We start from the raw sequence: 22,051 nt of genomic DNA on the forward strand, positions 1-22,051 counted from the left end.
AGATAGATTATTACTATAATTTCTGCTGACATTTTATGTGCAGTATGTTTTTCTTTACTAATTAAATACCGTGAACTGTTTTCTGAGGGTTAATACATTTCACAAAATTTCCAATTTATAAACAAGTCAAATTCAGGATATTTATTTGTACTTACATGGCAATGTAAACCAGAGATGGGATAAAAGAGGTAAAGTGGACAAAAAGAAACATAGATTTTATCTACTCTGTGTTTGGCAGTTGGCTGTGGAAAATATAATCCAGTCATAAATCCATGAACCAGCCCTGAATTTCTATTGCATTACTTTTAAAATAATTGCAGCATTTTCACATCCCCTAAAATGTGCCATAAATCCATAAAAATTATCCATATGTTATATATCTAGGAATGAATTAATTACTTTTCACTCTACTGTAAAATACAGATAAAGAAACTCTACCCACAAAGTTAAAAATGCCTTTAATAGATACTTTTCCATAAGTATAATAAGGAATTATTGCACTGATTATCTGAAAACTGAATTTATATGACAAACAGTTAAAAAAAGGAATTAAAATTGATGCTTCTCTCTTTCCAAGAGCCTTTTTGGGTGCTAATATCTGGGAGCAGATGAATAACAAGTTACCTGTGCTGACAAACCGGGCTCAGGTTACACCTGCTGAAAAGCCCAAATCTAGTGGTACTCATCTTCCAACAACAAAACTTTGATTAAGTGCTTAAATGCAACTAAAATACAATGTAAAAAATATTTTTCCCATTTTCCAGAACAACAGCATGAGGAGTCTCACCTGCAAGGTTCGTAAACCCTTTCACAGTGTCAGTAAAGGAAACAACACCTCCAACAGAGAGGAAAAGAAAGGAAAAGGAAAAATTACTAGGGAAAACATTTAGTTTCCTGTAGAAGCTAATGTGGAATTCTTGTAATTCTTGTAGAATTACTGAGGTTGGAGAAAACCTCCAAAATACTCCAGTCCAACCTTTGACCAGATAATTCCACATCCACTGAATTGTGCCACAAAGTGCCACATCTACTTGGTTTGTTTGAACACTTCCAGGGGTGGTGACTCCATCACTTCCCTGGGGAGCCTGGAGCACAAATTCAAATTCAAATTTCTCAAATTCATTCATTAAATGTTAAGATATTGGATATCCCTGTCCAGTAGAGTTTCAAATTATAAATAAATAAATAAAAAGTTTTAAAAAGCAAACACAAAACTGGAGCGTGTCTTGCAAGACATTTAGAACAAAATCAAACCTGCGTATTCTGCGTATCCTGTCTTTTTAACCACCTATTCCTCTAGTTCCCACTGCCCCTTCCCTTGCCACTGAAAAATTTTGCTGCACAAATTTTCTTAAAAAGAGACCAAGGGAGAAACTGCAGCTCTGAACGAGCCCGGATTTTATCAACTCATCGTGCCGAAGTCGATGGCCAGAACCTCCCAAGAACAGGCAAGCCCAGGGATGCAAGCCTAGGTGATCACTCACCCTCAAAGGGCACAAAAACGCTGAGGAAAGGAGAGCAGAGCAGCTAAAAGCCCTAAAGTTTAGACACTGAATATCTGGAGGACAGCTGGAAAAGATTTAAGGAGTGTTTCACTCTCTCTCCAAGCAAGGGGTGCCAGCAGAAAACAAACGTAACCCTTTCTCTCTATATGTTTTTCGTGACAAAAGCTCATTCTCAACTTGTGGATGTTTTTAATATTTAGACAGAAAAACCAAACTCTGAAGGGATATTCAAGAAGTGTTATGAAAAAGAAAGATTGATACCTCAAAAAAACAGAAGGGACAAAGTGAAATCACAAAGGAGTGGGACTGATCCAAGACTAAGAGCCAGCCCCTTCCCAATCCTGAGGTTCCCACTAAATCTTGGATGTTCATGAAATTATGGTTGTGTCTCAAGACAAACATTCCTAATTAATCCCTGTAAAGGGATGAAATTTTCCAAAGGAAGCACCAAGGACAGGGTGAAATGTGTGAAATGTGGGGGGTGAATAAACCATGGGGTTGTCAAGATTTTGGGGAACATTAGGTATAAAAGGAAAGGTCTGAGGTGAAAATGCTGCATTACAAAAAGGGCATGATCTAGAGAAAACAGGAACCTGTCTGCTGTGACAAACAACTCATGTAAAGGAAAACACCAACATCAAAAAGGAGGTACAAGCTTTCAAGAGGTTTTAACAAGAGATTTTAACCAGGCAGGAAGAGCTCACAGTGTGAAAAAAGGGGACAAGCAGCCTTCAAGAAATTATTTCAAAAAGCCAAAGAACAGTTCAAGAACAAGAAACCAAACCCTGATGTGTGGCATTTATTAATTCTGTGCCAAGTACCTACATCCGTAATATACAGGACCAAACCAGAGAATTTGGGCTGCCAAAAGCTGCCAGCACTTCTTATATGCTTAGGATTGCACAAAGAAAGGCTTAGGTAGAGCCAGTGTTAAAACTTTGAGACCTTCAGCCACAACTTAGGTGAGTGTCCAGTCTCATGTAAATTGCACCCCAGGTTTATATCTTAAACTGTGATTTTAGAAGCTGCTGATGGCATGTGCACACCGTGCAGAGGTGGCATCTCAAACTCCTTGCACACAGAGGCAGACCTTAGAGCAGAAAGCACATTTGTGGGGTCAAAACAGCAGCACCTGGTGAGAACATCCAGCAGCTCCACAAACACCTTTACCCTGATGTAGTTTCATCTCTGCTCATGCTTTCACTGTGACAGGAACTCATGCTAGGTGCTCTGTGAGCAGATCCTGACATCACTGTGTAAATCCTTGATTTTTCTCTGTCTTGAGCCCATTTTCTTTAATGGTTTGTTTGAACAGTGCCAAGCACAGCTGAGTTCTCCTGGGTTGGGACCTTTAGGAATTTTTTCAGCACAAAGAAACACAAACAAGTAGCTAATAGCAATCTATCACACCTAAAATCCATCCAGCCATCGCTCTGTGGTGCAGCCCTGCCTTTTATGTGGTTTGTTAAATGTCTTGCACAGTATGTGGCTGTTGCATAAGTAATAAATAATAATAACTAATATTTTTAATGCTTATAACAGTGGCTAAACCACAAACATGCTGACTAATACTGTCTCACTGGCTACCTCCACTGTCTGCAATCTAAATGCATTCATCTTGGCTCTTTTTGAACTTGTTCTTTCTCATGTGAAAGGAAGCAAGGCCAAATTAGATATGAGGAAAAATTCTTTCCTGTAAGGGTGCTGAGGAGCTGCCAAAGTTGTCCAGAGAAGCTGTGGCTGTCCCTAGACCTCTGGAAATGTCCAAAGCCAGGTTGGCGCTTGGGGCAACCTGGGGTAGTGGAAGGTGTCCCTGCCCATGGAAAGGGGTGGGACAGGGTGAGCTTTAAGTTCCCTTCCCAAATCAAATATTCTGGAATTTTATGACTCTATGATGATTCTTACATGAGAAGTTACCAACCCAAGTGTAACACAGGAGGGACACTCCTACAGATGGAAAGGCAATATTTTATTATAATACTATAATTATAAAGGAAATATTCTATTATAAAAATAACACCTTCATGTGGATGCACAGAACATTTCCCAACCGGCCAAGCCTTTGCACATGTGCTACTTCCATCTTCTCCTTTCAAAGATGTTTTGTTTACCCAAGGAGTCAAATACATGCTTCACCTTAGAGAAGGAAGAGCAGGAATGGGCATGTAGGTGATGCTTGTATTTAACATGCTTGTGCTTTTACCCAATCCTATTTCATGCACCTACTATTTCTGGAGATGAGGGAGCTGCTCCTCCCTTCTTGTGCCTCCTGGGGCTGCCATGGCTGGAGGGTGAAGCTGACGGGGTTCTGGATATGGACTCTGAGTCTCGGGTTTTGCTGAACTGGCTCTGAAGTATGAAAGAGTTTATCTCCCACCCCCACGACCGAAGAAGTCAAAGATCCTTGGCTCTGGTTCTCAAGGTTGTTTACTTTCCCTTATCTATTCCATTCTTTCTCTGACCTGCTGTGATCTGTCCAGCAGGTTGGGTTGTGGCACAGTCCCTGCCCTTGGGGTGGTGTTGGCTTTTTATACTAAGAACTACGTGTACTTTATTTACAATAATTTTCCAATATCAATCACCTATGTTAGACAGTCTGTCTCTACTCTAAACCAATCCAAAAGTGCCACCATCCCAGCAGAAGATGGAGGGCAAGAAGAAGAAGAAGAAAGACAGGACACACCCAGATTCCTCCATCTTGCCTCTTGAACCCCCATTCTATATCCCCAAAATTCTACTTTTTCACCCTGTGACAAACTCACTGTCATTCTACTCAAACCCTTGTGGCTTGTAACTCTTCACACAAAATTGGTAATTGTTTCCATGGGTTAAAATGGAAGGCACAGGTGTTTGTGACTCCATGCCAAGGTCTCTGAGCCCCCTGCCAGGGTCTGGAGCCATCCAGGGCAGTCAGAGGAATGTCCTGGGTTCCAATATCTGAGAGAACTGAACGCAAAGGGAATTGAGGCACAACAGCGAATCACTTATATTAGTACAAGCATGAGGAAAAATCCTCATTAGCCAACAGCTCTGGCAATCAGGAAAGACCAGGTGAGATGGAGGGACTCACCTTTGCCTCCTGAGCCATGGACAGGTCCTGAAGGACCTGCCAAGCAGCTCTGAGCAAAGGGAAAGCAAAAGGATTTGAGGCGCAACAGTGAATCGTTTATATTCGTACAAGTATGAGGAAAAGTCCTCATTGGCCAACAGCTCTGGCAACCAGGAAAGAGCAGGTTTGATGGAGGGACTCACCTTTGGCTCCTGAGCCATGGACAGGTCCTGAAGGATGTGCCAAGCAGCTCTGAGTCCGCGTAGCACAGCGCTGATGTTCGCGAGGCGGGAAGGACGAGGCGTGATGAGATCTGACACCGCTCTTTATCGCGGGTGGAACCAGGCCCCCGATCCTCAACCCTAATGCTTTGGGACATTTAAAATCCACATGTGAGGCTTGGCTCTCTCCCTGCTGTTTACAATGATAAAGTGACACTCTGATTCAGTCTATCTCATCAAATTCATGATTTCAGAAGTTCCTCTAAACACGTCTGCACCATCACGCTAACTTTTCAATAGCTCCGTGTCAATACATGCCAGTTGCTTAGGGTTATTTTTTTTTCCTCTTGGAAAGAAGGTCAAAACAGCAATGCAAATATATTAGGGGGAAAAAAATGCATTCAAGTAACATTACTTGTTTCTGGAGTCAAGATGCCAGTCCATCTTTAAATCACGCAGTTGAGTATTCAATTCACAAATACAATGAGGGTACTTTTAAATTTTAACTGTCATATTCTGTTATGTGGCCTGATGTTAAGTTGCATTATGCTAGCAGTGAATGGGATAGGACAGAACATAATTCACTGCATTATAAACAGCATAACATAACTTGACAACTGGAATTTAAAAGGAGGAAATTCTTTAACCGTAGGATCATATTGTATATTCCTATACATTTATAAACCCAGCAGCAAAAGAGCCAAAGCAGAAAAGCTGAGTGCGTACCTATTGCCAAGAAACAAACGTTGTCTCATTTGTGGGGCATGTAAATAATTTGGGGGAGTTTTCTCTACATTTTAATTTCCCAACTGCATAGCTGCCACCTCCCTTTGCCTGCTGCTTAGGGAGAATGGTGGTGGCATCATCTGAAAACGTTCATACCTAAGCCACAGAGCAGCATCTACTTTGACTGAGGCTGTTTTGTTTGCTCTCCTGGGCTAAAATAAAGAATGAAGTAACACATTTCTTCAACATGAATATGCTAACAGCCATAAATCTGCTCCCTAGCATTACTGTAGAACAAACCATAGTAAATGTTTAAAAATGTGCTCCTAAAATAAGCCCTGACTGAGCTTTGATGTCACTTTATTTAATTCACATTGGCATTGCATACACAGCTCAGTTTACCAGAGAGGATTCATTCTTTACTGAAGCATAATTACATTATCAGATATTCAGTAGAGGCCATAAACCACAAAATGGAAATTAGACTGTCAATGGCCATTTTATACTACAAGGATTATTGTATTTTAACGTTTGTGTTGTCAACCACTGTGCTGGCAATCTCGCATGTGGACCCCAATTTTCAACATCACTCTAACCTGAATAAAATTTAAATATATGAACACCAAATTGAACAATCAATAACAATCTTTTAAGCTATATAAGCTTCTGACTGGCAGCAAACTAAGCAATAGCACAGAGGCAAATCAATCAGGAAGCTCTGTTTTCCTTCCTAGTCCAATGCATTTCAGGCTGAGGGAAACTTCTTTGGGGGCATTGTTTCCCAATCTCCAATATTAAAAAAAAATAAAAAATAAATAAAAAGTAAGCTCCTGCTTTCGCCCTCTTGCCCACTCAGATTTGTAAATGGAATTTATTGCACGCAGTGTCCTCTTATAGATTAAATTAATGTTATTGTAAAGAGGTTTAATGCTCAAAGATATTTATGGCTCATGCTGAGAAAGAAGCTGTACTCAGTTATGATGATTAATATAATTTTCCCAAGTTCTCACAGATGAAATTGCTCCAAGTGCATATTTTGAGTACAAAACAGATAACCATAACTCTAAGGAAAGGCAGCCATGGTTGTGTTATCGATGCATCATTTGGAATTAGCGAGTTGCTTGTGGAGCACATGAAATGTTTTTGCTGGATTAAGTTTCTGCTTGATGGGTAGTGGGAGAAGCAGCACTCACATCACCCCCAACCTGTGTTTGTGGTTCTGATCTTGGCATAACAAAAGTTAGAGCTTAAAAAGAGTTTGTTTTTACCCTCAACCGCTAATAAGACAGGCTGTGATTTAAAACCTATATCCTCTGTCCAGGATGAAAACTAAATGAGATAGGATTTGACAACTTACAGCAAGGAACTGAAGATTTACCAACTCCTCGGGCACACAGGTCAGAGAATGGTTCAGACTCGGCATTGTTGCAGTGTAAAGCCTGGAAATGGATCACACGTGTCTGATCAGAAGAGTTCTCCAGCAGCTCTGCAAGGTCAGGGGAGATTAAACTGAACATTTCCCAACACAAGAAAGGTTTTGATCTGTTGGACCAAGACCAGAGGAGGCCATGGAGAAGCTCTGAGGGCTGGAGCTCCTCTGGAGCCAGGCTGGGAGAGCTGGGGGCGCTCACCTGGAGAAGGGAAGGATCCAGGAAACCTTTCCAGGGACTCCAGGAGAGCTGCAGAGGGACTGGGGACAAGGGATGGAGGGACAGGAGCCAGGGAATGGCTCCCAGTGCCAGAGGGCAGGGATGGATGGGACATTGGGAATTGGGAATTCCTGTCTGGGCTGGGATTGCCAGAGCAGCAGGGGCTGCCCCTGCGTCCCTGGAATGTCCCAGGCCAGGTTGGACAGGGCTTGGAGCACCCTGGGATGATGGAAGATGCCTCTGCCCATGGCAGTGGGAGGGACTGGATGAGCTTTAAGACCCTTTCCATTCCAAACCAGTCTGGGATTCTATGGATTCTCATTCCTTACCTTTTGTGGATTCTCATTCCTTACCATCCCTTTAAGTGAGGGTCAGCCCTCACTAATAGCAAACATTACAAATGTTCATTTAACAACCTCCCCGTTATGGACTAAACTTTGCGATAATTAGATTGAAGTGCTGTGACTGTTACACACTCCAGCTCCAAACTGTGAAATTTCTTTTCACATTTTAGCTAATCTATTTGTTGTCCTGTGAGAACAGCGAACTAGAGTCTGTGTAAAAAAAGGGGGAAATTCTTCCTATTTAATAGACGACAATAATTGAAGGCAATAATTTCTTGAAATAGAAATATGTTGATTCCTAGTATTATGCCTAAGGAGCTGCTCAGGTTGCTAAGCTCAATAAATCAATGTTAAAAGTAATCTGAGTTGAAACATTTTTATAATTTAAGTTTGATGATACCATAAATGTTATAGATATTAGGGACTCAATACCTTTTCTGCTCAAATCACACTTCCCAACCTGAGTCAAAGAGGACAGAATTTGGTCTGAAAATGCAGTGAACAATGCACAGCCACAAATGTGCTCATAAAATCAATGCCAGACAATGATGAGACTGATATATATTTTAAAAAGGCATTAAAAAGTGTCAGAAAAATTGTCTCCAAACTTTTCACACACTTTCCTTAAATTTCCTGCCTATTTTTTTTCCCTTTAAGTAACATTTAATATTGTAACCATCTTTGAAATAAATGTTTCTTCAAGGAAATATAGATATATTTCTCTCTCACTTCATCACATCATTGGCCCCATTTTCAATTTTCAGAGCCCTTTTGCAAACCACACACTCCAAGTTAATTGGTTTAATCTGGTTGTGGGGATTAGCTAATTTTACCTACAGTTACATAGGAAACAATTATATATGAAATATTGATTGTTCATTAACGTGGGGGATATCTCTCTTAATGTATTTTGTAAGAGTTCAGGCTCCTGGAATGTGGAAACTCTGGAGAGGTCTAGGGAATTTTAACTAGCTTTTAAAGCTGTAAATGTTATTTTGAATTGCTCGACATCTGAAGTCAATATGAAGGTGTTATAGATATTAAAAATGCATAAAAATGCATTTAAATAGAACAGCAGTGTCACTGCACTCATAAATATATGTTGTAATTCTTACAGATATTCCTTTCAATTTCTAGCCAGTTAAAATGAGTATTTCAATGTTTCCAAAGGCATTTTCACAACCGGCTTCTCTGGGAGCTGGGCTGTATTTGGGGTTCTCGTGCTTGCTCTTCCTTTTAAATGAAAGAGTCAAATAATTTGTGGTACAAATTCAAATAACAACAAAAACAGTTTTCTACAATGATATCAAGTAATACAAATACCAGATTTAAGATTTACAACAACTGCAGCTTCAGTAATCAAAAAAATTCTCAACTCCCAAATAAATTCAGTCCAAGGACTGAATATTAAAGCATATAATTGCAAACCAGGTGGATTTTAGCTCTCAGAAAGCAAGAGATGATTTTTTTTTTTAAAGTGCATTATTTGTAGCCAGTTTAAGCACTCAAATTCCACCCTCAGTTAAAAAGATTCGCAAAATTTGCAAAGCCAATGCACTATAATCATGATTTTTAAAGGACAACATTGTGAAATGGTCAAAGTTCTCCATGGATAGCAAACTCATGTGAATCCATTCAGCCTAAAAAATAAACACTTCTGCTTTCCACCTCCTGCCACCTTAGGTTCTAAATCCCCTCTAATCATAAACCCCCAGTCTCTCATGCTAGGAACAATGCGCAGTTGTTAAAAGGCAAAAAAAATATTTTTTTAAGAGTCCATTTTAAAACACGTTTAATTTCTCCAAAAGGACACTGAAAAATTTGAATAACGTATTTTCTTCCATAGTCTTGCGTAACCTGGTTACTAAATAAATCCATGCAAATATCAAATTATCAGTGGTCTATACATTGCTTCCAACATTTTTCTCAAGAATTAATATAGAAGATGCTAATCCAAACGAAAATTCCCAGAAATCTTTCTTCACTCAACAATTTATTCCAGTTTCCATCCTCCTACCTCTTTATGATAACTCTTGTCAGCTATCATTATAAGTGAACAACACAAAGGCTTAAAGACATACCCTCTGGTTAAAAATGAAAAAATAAAAAAAAAAAACCCACAGCTTTCATGTGTGAACTGGATTAATCACACATAATAATTATACAAAGTGATAACACTTATTATAAGATCACATAAACACCGTTAAACCAGCAGTGGCAGTAACCTTTAGGAAGGAAAAATAAAGCCACCAAAAATAATACAAATCAAAGTTTCTGTTGGGAAGACTTTGCTGGCTGAGGCTTCTCTGAAAGCCTTAATGAAATAAATGTGCAGCGTTTCAAAGCAAATGACAGTCACAGTTGATTTACATGTTCCATACATCTTCAAAATGCAGCATAAAAACCAGAGACAAAACAGGGGTGGGGAAAATCCGTGGTTCCCAATCTCCCATCCCTCAGCACTCCTCAACAATGCACAAACCTCCTTTTCTAAGCTTGTTTTCTAGAGCATCAATGTAATTATCCAACAATTCCTGCTCTCCATATTAGCAATTCTTTGTTGAGCTTCATGCAGTTCTAAACCAATTCCTTAAAAGACTTTTAAATTTTTTTTCCTTATTGCATTAGCTGTGGCTTCAAACACATCAGCCTTTTCCTTCCAACTCCTTTGTTTCCTCTTAAGAAACTCCACTCTGCTGAAAGTTTTGTTTTGATCTCACATTATCACTCATTTTTATAATTCCCACTATGTATCTGAGGGATAGTTTCCAACAAATTCTTCATGGACAACCACACTTTTTTATTTCTGAAGCACAAGCAAATCCTTGTGAATTCTGGTACCAAGGAGAGGATTTGCTACTAGAAGTGACCAAGTGAGCAGAAGATTCCACAGGGGCAGAAAATAACCCATGGTTTTGGGTTAAAATATCCTATGGATTTGGGTTAAAATAACCCATGGATTTGAGGATAATTCAGGCCACAAACCTGTTACAGTTTTCCCATTCCAAGCCAATCAATAATTGATATTTTCTAAGGGGGGAATCACGATCTGGTTGACAGAGTGTGATCACTCAAAGGTTGGACTTGATGATCTCAGAGGTCTTTTCCAAACCTGTGATTTTGCAAAGACTGAGTTCAGGCAAAAAGGAAAAGTGGGAGAGCAATATATGAGGTATAGAAAGTTAAGGAAGATGAAATGTAATAAATTTTACTCTAAAGACAGGCAAAGGATGAAATCTCTTGCAATTTTTCCATTTCTACCTGCATTCAAAGTGCAAGTACAAAAGATTATCAAGTGTTATTGAGAAGACAGACTTAAGGTGTGGCAGTGGATGCATGAAACTACTGGGAGCACAGGGAATATGTATTCACTTTAATAAAAGCAAAATAATTAGGGATGGTAGGATATTCTGCAGGTCATGATCAGAACTGGTTTTAGGCAATATTCTCAGTGTCACAGAGCAGAGAGAGGCTTGAACCTGGACTGCCCAACATCACAAGAGGTGGAATTGATGGTGAAACAATCAATTTGATGGTGATATATCAATATGATGGTGAAACATCATAACGAGAGGTGGAATTGATGGTGAAACAAGGGATCTGAGCTGCTGACAGAGCCTCTGATGAGAAAGATAGCAAAAAACCAACAGAAATTATCAGAGAAACCTTCACCCTGAAAAAAGAAATCAGAAATAAAATCGCACCTGGCCTTGCCAAATGTCTGTACAAACGTAGCACTAAAATGAAGTGGGTTTAGCCTTCATATTAATTAACAGCATGTAACAGCTACTACAAGAAAAATAACTGCAAATATAAGAAAGGAACAGCTTGTTCACGGATTTTTCTTCCTCTCGTCTTCCAAACAAGTGACATTTTGCTATGTGCCTATTGTCCAAGAAATTGTTTGGGATCATTAAATATATAAGGGGCTCAGATATCTATATTTTACCTTTCTGTCAAATATTTACATGTCATACCCAGGACCTCACCAAGGAGTTGTTGTGATTAGTTGCCAAGAAGCATCAAGAATCAAATAGGATTGTTAGTGTTTAAGGGTTTTCCTGTTTATTTCTACAAACACACAGGATAAACACTGTCAGGCCAAAGTAAACTATGGAGTACGCATTTTTTTCCAAAACTAATACCCTATAAAAGCCCAGGATGGTGGAAAACCACATTGCAACCAATTCATTCTGATGACTTGTACCATGCATGAAGGCTCAAGGATGCTTCATAAGCCAAAGACCCTGTTAATTAATTAAAGTTATAATTAAAAAGCCACCCTTGGTTTAGACCTAATGGTTGATGAAGTTCCTCTTAAAACACACCAAAAATATGGTCAACATTTGGAACTGATCAAAGTAAGTTAAATAGATATGGGGATATAGTTTTATGAAACAAAACCTCAAATTCAGCTTAGATTGAAAGGAAAAAACAACAACCCAGCACCACATATGTACAATATTATAAAACCTGAGCCACCATGCCAGAGACTGAATTTTGAGTGACACTCAAAAGATTTTTGTTAAAGTATCCATTTGTTTCAGTCATTGGAGAACTATTTAGTCACTTAACTCTCCCTGCCGAATTTCCTTCAGATGCCAATTGACAGAGAAAATTCATTCCAACTCAAGATAAATCCCTACTTCCACTGCCAAGGGTTTTCCTGCCACTGACAATTATTAGTCTGGAGAGGACTTTCTTCTTTCTTCTTGAAATTTAGCTCCTTCTAAGAAACCCAGGTTCAATGAATTACTTCATTAAACTGGCAAACTGCTAAGTCTACCTTCGTGCTTTTTTCCTTCTGAAGCAAAGTTAAACATTAAATTGAGGAAACATTCTTTAATAGAGATCAATAAAGAGTTAGTTCTCCAATTCAGTAGCAAAATAAGGTGAAAAAAATACAATTCAGGCCAAACAAGCGCAAATTAATTTTTTAAAAATTTTTTTAAATATTCTAATTTATCTACCCAGCCTGAATGCTTATTATTTAATAGCATTTTATTTGGTACTTTTGTACCATGAACCACTGAGTTTCTCTATCCAGTTTCTGAGCCATCACCTTTGCAATGTTCAATATTATCTGAGAAGAGAAACTAAAGCATTTATTTTTAAATTTAACAAGCACAATTATATCTCCTGTCTCCCTGTTTGTTTTCTAGTATTAATTACAGCACACTGCTACCCATGAAAGTACTGAATTCATCCATGTTCGTCCCCTGTGCTCTGTCCTGATGTGTTTCAAGTGGCCAATTTATTGTGAAGTATCAGAAAAATTCCTGTAAAATAAACAACAATAAAAAGGGCATAATGAGAAATTTCATCATTTAAAAAACTTAAAATCAAGTGGCAAAAAAAGCATAACTGATCAAAATTGCTCAGAATTAGGCCAAAATGACATAGAATTTACTTTGCTGGGAACTTTTCAGAAAATCACCATAATCTTGAAAAACTGGGTAGTCCAAGTAATAAAAATATAGTATTGAAAAGGAGAAACATAGAAGTCTGTAAAATGCAGGTAGAAGCTTTGTTCGGTTAAATACATTATTAAATATATCTTTCAGTGAGACTAACTGAAGTGAAATTTAAAGTAGAAAATTACAGCTAAAACCTTTGTGTCATTAAAAAATTGTGAGAAATTTGAAAACAACATTTTGCCACATAGAAAGTTATGTAGAGCAAGACATGTCAGGACAACATATATTTAAAATAACTTTAGGAGGTTCATAAAATACATTTATTTCCAGTACGGTTATGGCACAAATAAATCCTTCAGCATTTGTCACCTGTGCTTTGCATTTGAATAATTACATATCAGAAAAAAAATTTTGAATTTACTGCATGTTGTGTTGATCTTTACACTTAAAAAAACTATTCATTATATCATAATAAATGACCTGGAAGAAAAATTAGGGATTTTTTGCCTCAATGGTATCACACCATTATTGCATTTCACAATGGACAGTGTGGGTTTTGCTCATTAATCTGTCAATTTGTTAATAGCATGGGAAAAAAAATTCTCTCAAACCCGAATTCTGGAGGTCCATCCATTTGTTGGCTTGGGAAGTTTTGCTCCAAAAAGCAAGAACAATGAATTGTTTTACATGTTGCCAGAAGATTTCTTAGCAGGCCAAAGTGAGAGCCTGTGTCAACCATGGAAAAATCTCATTTTGATGCTGGTGATCTCCAGGTCCAGCCCAAAGGACCCAAAGCGAGTCAGTGTCACCATGGGATCCACAAATCCTATTCCCAAACCCCATCCAAGGAGAGCCCATCCTGTGTCCTGCACTGCTCCAGAATTGTCATTTGCAGAGAAATTAATCTTTCCACATTTTTCTCATCGTAGAAGAAAATGGATTAGAAATCTGAGGGGAAAAAGCCCTGTGGACAAGCAAGGCTTCAAGCAAAAATAGGGTTCAGTCCTAAATCCCTCATGGGCCTGGAAATCCCACTGCACTTTTCCCATCTTGGTGCTTAATAATTAGTCATTAACTCCTGTCCTGCAATGAACAGAACAACTCATCTCCCCCCACTTGACAAGACTGGGCTCGTGTTGATTATTTTAACAGGCTAATTTAATTCAGGTTTCTGTAGTTTCTCCAGGAATTTGCCAAGCAGAAATTTATCAGATTCCATATAAATCTATGTCAGGGGGAGCTTTAATGGAAATGGCTGCATTAAGAATTCAGGATTGGGCCCTTAATAGCTGCTATAATTTATCATCTTTTTAATATGGAGAAATCAGCAAAAATGAAATATTCTAAAGACGTAAAAGTAATAACCCAATCATTTAATATGAAAGAATAACTAGACAATACTGCCCTGAAGAACTATAGATAGCCTGACAGAAAGGCACTGAATGTGAAAGACAGAAAAGCATTGGCAATAATTCCAAGGAAATACTGTATTCCTGAAAAAAATACCAGTGAAAAGAAAACAAAACCAACCCGTTCCTCTACATCCTTCTCATTTTTTTTTGGAAGCCTTCAGACTCAGCTCCGGGGGCATTTTGAGGACAGAAATTGTTATCCTGACTCAGAATGTAGGGGAGAAAAGGAAGATCCTGGCCAAAATGCAAAAGGAGATTAATTCCTTGGGAAAATTTGCAATTTTGATAGATTCTGAGCAAGAAAAATGCATAAATTTGCAGTAGGTAGCCATTAGCAGTGTTTTCATCTGTAGTCATTATAACTCCATAAAAACATGTTTTGAAGGTAATATAACCTAAATAATAACTGGGAATGAAAGCAGAAATGTATGAAAATGAGAGGCTGTCACTCCAGTCATAATATTAAAACTAAACACCAACTCTAATAAAAAGGAAAACCGTCTGGTTTACACTTGGTAAATTTTCATTATGGTTTACATTTACCCACTGTGCTGCTTCCAACGGGAGATGTCAAATCCCTCTGAAAAGGAGATTAACATTTACAGCCTGCCTCCATCTCCGGGGAAACTGAGGCAGGGAATTTGGCCTCCATTGGTCATAGAGGCAGAACTGAGGTGGAAGGAGAGGCCAGGATGATGGATGTTGGGATGGGTGTTGGTGGGAGAAGACACAGGAATGTCCTGCAGGTGTGGTACACCCTGAATATCAGCTGCTCACTCCATCTTTGGGATTTAAGCTCGGATTTATTTCCTTTCATTGATGATTCCCAAGAAAAAAGGGAGAGCTGAGCTTCAAAGGTTGCTCGTCTCTGTGGATTTGGACCAATCATGGTGTTCCTGAAGCTTCTCTGCAGCATAAGGACAAAAATCCCTGCCCAGCTGCTGTCAGACTCTGAGAAACTCCAGATTTTCATTCATAAGGTGAGATCTGGCCTTATATGTCTTCAAATATGAAAAAGGTGACTTTTCCCTAGTGGTTATTTATAAAACAGAAGATGCTTTCCGCTGTGCAGTGATAAAAGTTAAATATATTTAAAGTTACATAAAATATATTTAATATTTATATATATATAATATAATATATTCAAGTTAAATATATTTAAATGCAACAAAAATACCTTAAAACACAGAACAGAAATGCTTTTTTGTAGGGTTTTTTTTTTTCTGCAATGGGAAATTACCATTTGCCGTTTTTAGTATTACATGAACTGTGATAAATTCATCTTTATTTGCCAAAAAAAATAGAAAAGTCCTCACCCAATTAAAATTGTGTGTGCTGCTACAGGGGCAGGATGCAAACTTCCATCTGTGACTGCCAAAAAAAAGGTTGTGCAGCTCTGGAGATGCTTTGCTGAACTCCAACAACACCATTTAACAATTTAGCTAACTGATAAAACTCAAAATGCTGCTAATTCCCATTTGTAATACGCTAAATTGCCTGCAACTAATTTAAACAATAAACAAGCCAGGCTGTGGGCTGTTATCTGTGGCCAGTTGAGCAAAATTCTTTCTTTTCCATCTCTTCATAAGCATAGATTAGCTCCTAAAACCTATTCTGCAAGTGGACAGCCTGTGCGGCCCCAGGAGAGTGAAATTCTGCAGAGATTTCACCACGTGAGCTTGCCAAACTTGCCATTTTCAGATAAAATATACACATGTAAAAATTTTACTGTCAAGCTGCATGTTTTTCTTTTTTTTTTTTCCCTTTTTGATCTTTTTGATCTAAAGCTTAAAAGTTTCCTTTGGGTTGGGGTGTTTCTAAAGGTATAAAGAAAGCACAACCTTGAAACAACAAGAAGAAGAACAACAAAATAAAATAAAACAGAGCATGGGATGTGCTCTGGTTGCTTCCTCCTCTGCTAAAAAAAATTAGCTCAAATCCCAAGATCCATCCTCAGGAGCTTAATTGCTTCAAAGAATAGGAATCTTGTCAAATTCAGTCCAAACAAACATAATCAGCGGCTTTCAAAGCTCGTTTGACATTGAGGAGGCATAGAAAACAACCCAGGAACCAAAAGAAACACACATCGACGGCCTGTCAAAATTTTTTGTCAGACATGATGCTATTATCAAGGCACATCAGGATGAAATAAAAGTGACCTGGCTGACCAGGGGCTTACAAATGTCTTGGGAAGGAAGGGAAAACGGTGAATCAAAAGGTAGCTTTGTTGAACGTCCCCCCAGGCCTTCTTATTGACAGGGATGACAATGGTCCCAGGATGCACCATTATCTATGGCCAGCAAGCAGACATCAAATGCTGCAGAGCTGTCTCTGTCAGAATAGAAAATGCTGCTCCAAATATACAGGGGCTTGTTACGTTTTGTTCAGCAAAGGTTTGTCAAAAGCCAGGGTCACTCCGTGTGTGCACTGCCCTGAAGGGTAATTTTAAAAGGCAAGGAGAGATGCACTTGATTCTTCAGTGTTTCTCCTGCGACGAGACTTGGAGTCTGTGGATGACCAAAATGTTTTGAAAATCAAAGAGTGACTCAGAGAAAAAGAAGAAGGAAAACAAAGTAAAGCAAAGCTAATAGATGCTCGCCACGGCCGCGTTGTTGGAAGGCAAAGCACTTTTCAAAATAAACAGGTTAGGGGATTATTCCCATATTTAGATGTTTTTTTCAATAAAAATGGAGTTGATTTCTAATATATCAGGGGTGGGTGCTACTGTAAAGGGATGACTCAAATTGCAGTGGGCAAGTGCACCCTCCTCAAGCATCTGTGTTGCACCATTATGCAGTTAATTGCAGGAAAAATATTTATACTGGCGAGAAAAGAATTGTTAATATGGTACCCTTTGGAAAGAAAAGAGAGAGGCTGTATATACAAACTCCAGCCTCAGAAATGTTTGGGTAAACTTTGCTTTTCTCTGAACATCTGCTAAGCACACACTGAGGGACCAAAGTCCAAATGCACCCCACTAATTGACACAGAAATCTTTGTTTAAGCACTGTGGCTAAAAAAAAACCCCAAACCTTAAAACAAAACAACTGGAGGGTGAAAAGAGTAATTTGGTGGGGGTGAAAGGAATTATTGATACAGACTTTATGGAAGTTGTCCACATCTTCTTGCCTATGGGTCAGCTCTTCCTTTCTCATTTTGTTATCATTTCCAGGCTACAAATTTACCAAGAGAGCAAAAAAAGAGACATAAAATCTCTCTGGTGCTGCCCTAGAGACCAGAAAACACACATTGACGCTCCAATGTTAACTTTATAGTCATATCCTGCCTGGAAATGTTAATTTAATGCCATCTGAACCTTTCTGCCATGACCCCATACCTGGTGCCACGTTGGGGTCTGGTGCTCCCCAGCTCTGCTGCTCATCCCCAAAATCCTGAGAGCATCTTGTTCCCTCCCCTCAGGCTTCATCTATCCAGAAACATCTCCCTGCTGGCTCCTGCTATTGATCATTGTGACTCCTCAGAGCCACAATTGTCTTATTTCCTTCCTTTCTTAAGGAGAAATAGCAGAATAATAAAAAAAAAAAATTAAAAGAACCCAGTTACAGCCTTTTACTTCAGGTTTGTGACTCTGAGGTAACAGCTGATGCTCCACTGTCCACAGCCCATGATTTTCAGGACAGAAATTAGGATAATAGTCCATCAAATGCACTTTCTCTCCTCCTAGGCCAATCTCGAGATGATAAATACGATCCTTTTGTGCCTCATGGGATGAGACTTTTGTCTTTTTTGTCCCCAAACACAAAGCTATTAATTCAATGCAATAGTCTCTTTTTCCTTGCCCTGGAAGTCACAATGTGCTGTGAGGGAGGCTGGCTTGTCTCTCCTCCTTTTGGAGCACTCGTGGGTGCCATGAGAGGCTCTGCACACCCAGGATTTGCCCACCAGTACTTCTAGCATTTCTTTATTTTCCTTAAAGCCTTTACACCTTTTTCTCCCATTTCTCACTATTTTTGTGGACTCATAAACAACATCCAGCTTTCAGTACTGGTGTCCTTGGGTCAAATGCAACCTCTATTTTTTTCAGCTGTCAATTATGGATATAGGCATAAATAAAGGAGAAAAAAAAAAGAAAGAAAATTAATATCTTCCTCATCAGTAATTTCAATACTTGGCTAAAACATCTGCATTAATATTCTTGCACATCCTAACCCTTAAAACACAGATATCTTCCTGGTGACTTCTGTGCTGTAATATTCCATGGGAAATTTAGAGTTTTAAGGTATCTTTAGCATTTTGACATCAAAGCCTTGACAGAAAAAGAGTTGCCTGATGCCATCTGGAAGGACAAGAAGGCACAAATATATAATATTTGCCCCCCATTCAGTCCTGCATCAAACAGTTCCCTGAGACCAGAGACACTGGACCAAATCTGTCTGAACAGGGTGTGGGGTTGTTGTCTTCTGAGCCAGGTCTCAGATGTACATTGGAGGCAAAAAGAGTTGGAAATTATAAAATTCCATAAATAATTCTATTCTATATATTTATCAAATAAACCCTGTTATACTCAGCACACAACCCATTTCCATGATTTCTGACCACGGCAACATCCTCAGCCTCCCTCCTTCGCAGTATTTCACCTTTATTTAGAATCAAATTAAATTGGATTAAAAAATAAATAAATAAATAAATAAAGGCAGCATCAGCTCTACTTAATTGTGCATCCCCAGGGTGACCAAAACAAAAAAATCCACCTCACACATGAGGTTGCTCTGTGTGGAATAAGGTGACACATACATGGGGGTGAGATTCCTGCCCCAGGAATAAAGAGCATAATATCACCTGAGGTTGGTTGCCCTCAGCAAGAAATTTGAGCAGCACCTGTGATTCTCCAAAGCTTGCCTGGCCCTGCAAAAACCCCTTTTAATTTCTGATCTACAGAGGGTTTACCACTAATGACAGCCACGTTCTTGCTCTAAGGACAGACACCAAGCAAACGAGGGTGATTGCAGATGTTCGGGAGCAAATGTGAAAGGAAAGGAATGAGCATAAAAAAAAAAAAAAAAAGAAAGAAGAAAAAAAAAAGGGAGCGAGGGAGTATTGATTCAGTGTGACTGATGTGAATGAGTTAAATGATTGACTATGAAGTGTGAATTCAAATTTACTGTGAATGGAATTTGCTGTGAGTGGAGCAGAGTATGCATGACCATGACTGAGTGTGACTAGGTATCATTAGGAAGAACTAAGCGAATATGAGTGGAAAGCACTGATTATCTCCCCTGTAATCTATAAATAAACAGTAGTGCAGGAAGTTTTGAAAAATGTATTTAATAAGGGATTTCCACTGCCTGAATAAACTTGCTGAGGCCAGACAGCCTGATCTGGAGGAAAATGTATCATTTTACTCAAAGGTCTGTCATGTAATAATCCTTGAGCTCGTATCTGACAGGAACAAAATAGGCCTGAATTTACAGCAAAATGGAACCTCTGGACTGATAAGAAACGTCTTCCCAATTACAAATTTACTAACTTATATGACGCCAATTACCCTCTCTTCTGTTTATGGGTGTTTTCCTAAAATCCATGTTTAAATTCAGAAATATGGACATTCAGGACCTGCCAATTCGGGGATCAATGTTGTCTCCTGCTGATCAATAAATTAAAGTTTTATTAGCACAAAATAACTGTCCTTTGGCCCAGTGACCAAATACCTCATTTGCACCCTTATGCAGTTACAGAATTGAGCCTGAGGTTGTTGCTCCAGTTTAATTCAGTGAGAGCAAAGTTTACATCCCAGGGTCTCAGACTCTTGGTAAAAAATGTCTCAGTCTGTTCTCAGCTCTTCCCTTTCTTATCTCTGCTTGCTGTCCCAAATTTTAGTACAAATCAGGCCAATGAAGTCTTTGTCCCCAAAGGTCTGTGCAAATAAATGTTGATTTTAAGGGTGGCTTAAAGCAAATCCTAGAGGCTGGTGTAACAAACATGAGTTTTACCACTTAATTCAGATTTTTTTTTTTTTTTTTGTCCTAATTAGGTAATTTCTTTTCCCTAAATCTTCTGCATTCCTTAATAATCAAACATTCATCAGAATTCATGGGGATGTTTTTGTGTCAGCCTCTTCTTCCTCTGAAGGAGACAAGAGGAAAACACCGAGGTCTATTTAGAGTAGAAAATCAATAATCAAAACGAAAAAATTGGGAAAGAGCAGAGAGGCCATCCCAGCATTTTCTTGGGAATTTTCTTGGGAATTCTCTTGGGAAATCTGCTCCTTTCCTCTGCTAATGCACTGGTGATTAATTTACTAGGGCGCAGAAATTTCTGGAATCAGCTCAGGCTCAACCTCAGCCATGCACATGAGCATCCCTGAACCATGGAGTCCTCAGAGGAATTTTAAACTGATGTTCAGTGGATTTACATCCTTGGAACATTACAGGCTTGGAGATACCTCTGACATTTACCTGTGGCTGAGAATGTGGCCCAAAATTTTGTATGAGCTTTTATTTGCATTAAATTTGGGTTTAGGTGTATTTCCCTTTTACAAAGGCTAGGACACAAGCTGCTACTATTTTACTTTTCCTGCCTGACCGGCTCCAAAATTAATAAATTATTCCTGTTTAAATCCACTTGGCCATCAAGGAACACTTCAAAAATGTTGGCGCTGTCATCTTATGAGGAGTTTGTAGAATATGTAACAGAACTTCAAAAAAAATTCCAATAAAGACAAAAAATCCAATAAAGAAAAAAAAAAAAAAAGGTTATGGAATGTACCCTAATCCATTAAAACAAAGAAAATATATTTCTTGGGATCATGAAACCTCTTTCTCCCTTCCTGCTAGCCGTCATCTCTAGATGTGCTCCTCCCCAGCAGGGCAGGGAGCATTGACAGGAGCCAGTGGGGGATTTACACCCCTCGTGCCAGAGCTGCACGTGCCCTGTCGATAAATGGAAGACTTAATTCTCCAGGATAGCAGTCCAAGCATTTTAAAGGATTTCCTAATGAGGAAAAATTCATTAATAAGGTGCAGAGGGGGGAAAAAAAGATACAAAAAGAAAAAAACTCACCTTTTTCACTTGGAATTGCAGATGTGCAGAGTAAGTAAATTCCAAAATTTTTCCCAGAATTATATGATAGAAGCGGGTAAGAATGAGGTCATTAGGACTTTGTATTCTTTTGCCCACTCAATATGAAAACCTGTTTATATGATTTTCATAATTATAACTATGCTGAGTTACCTTTATTGTTACAAAGGGGCCGCTATTAGAAAAAAAACACAATCAACACCCTTTATTCTGCTTCCCTGCACTGCAAAATTCCTAAGGAAAAGATGTTGCAGCTTTTCCCTTTTCTGCAGAGGCACCATTTCCAGAATCCCCTAGACCTCACACAAAAGCACTGGCCACTCAAACAGATGCCTGTCTCAAAATTCCTGTTTATTCTCCATGCACCTCTTACTCCTTCTAACAGTGTTCCAAGATCTTGGAAAATTTGTGTGGGGCAAAATCCAGGACCCATATCCCTCCGATGAGTAATGGAACCATTCCATGGTGTGGACTAAAGGACACCTTAAAGATCATCTAATTGCAACCCCCAAAATACATTCCCACCCCTAGTTTTAGCGTAGGAAAACAAAGCATCTGTCTGGGAATTTTTTTTTTTTTTATGTTTTCCTACCTTGAACAAAACGTCTTTATTTCTGTTTTTCGAAACAAACATTTGCTGATGGCACAGCTCCTAGAAAGGTACTGAGTGGACAATTATCCCCCAATATG

The sequence above is a fragment of the Melozone crissalis genome, unplaced genomic scaffold (assembly GCF_028551555.1).
Source record: "Melozone crissalis strain CALT ecotype California unplaced genomic scaffold, PUWL_Pcris_2 ptg000023l_1, whole genome shotgun sequence".
Taxonomy (NCBI): Eukaryota; Metazoa; Chordata; class Aves; order Passeriformes; family Passerellidae; genus Melozone; species Melozone crissalis.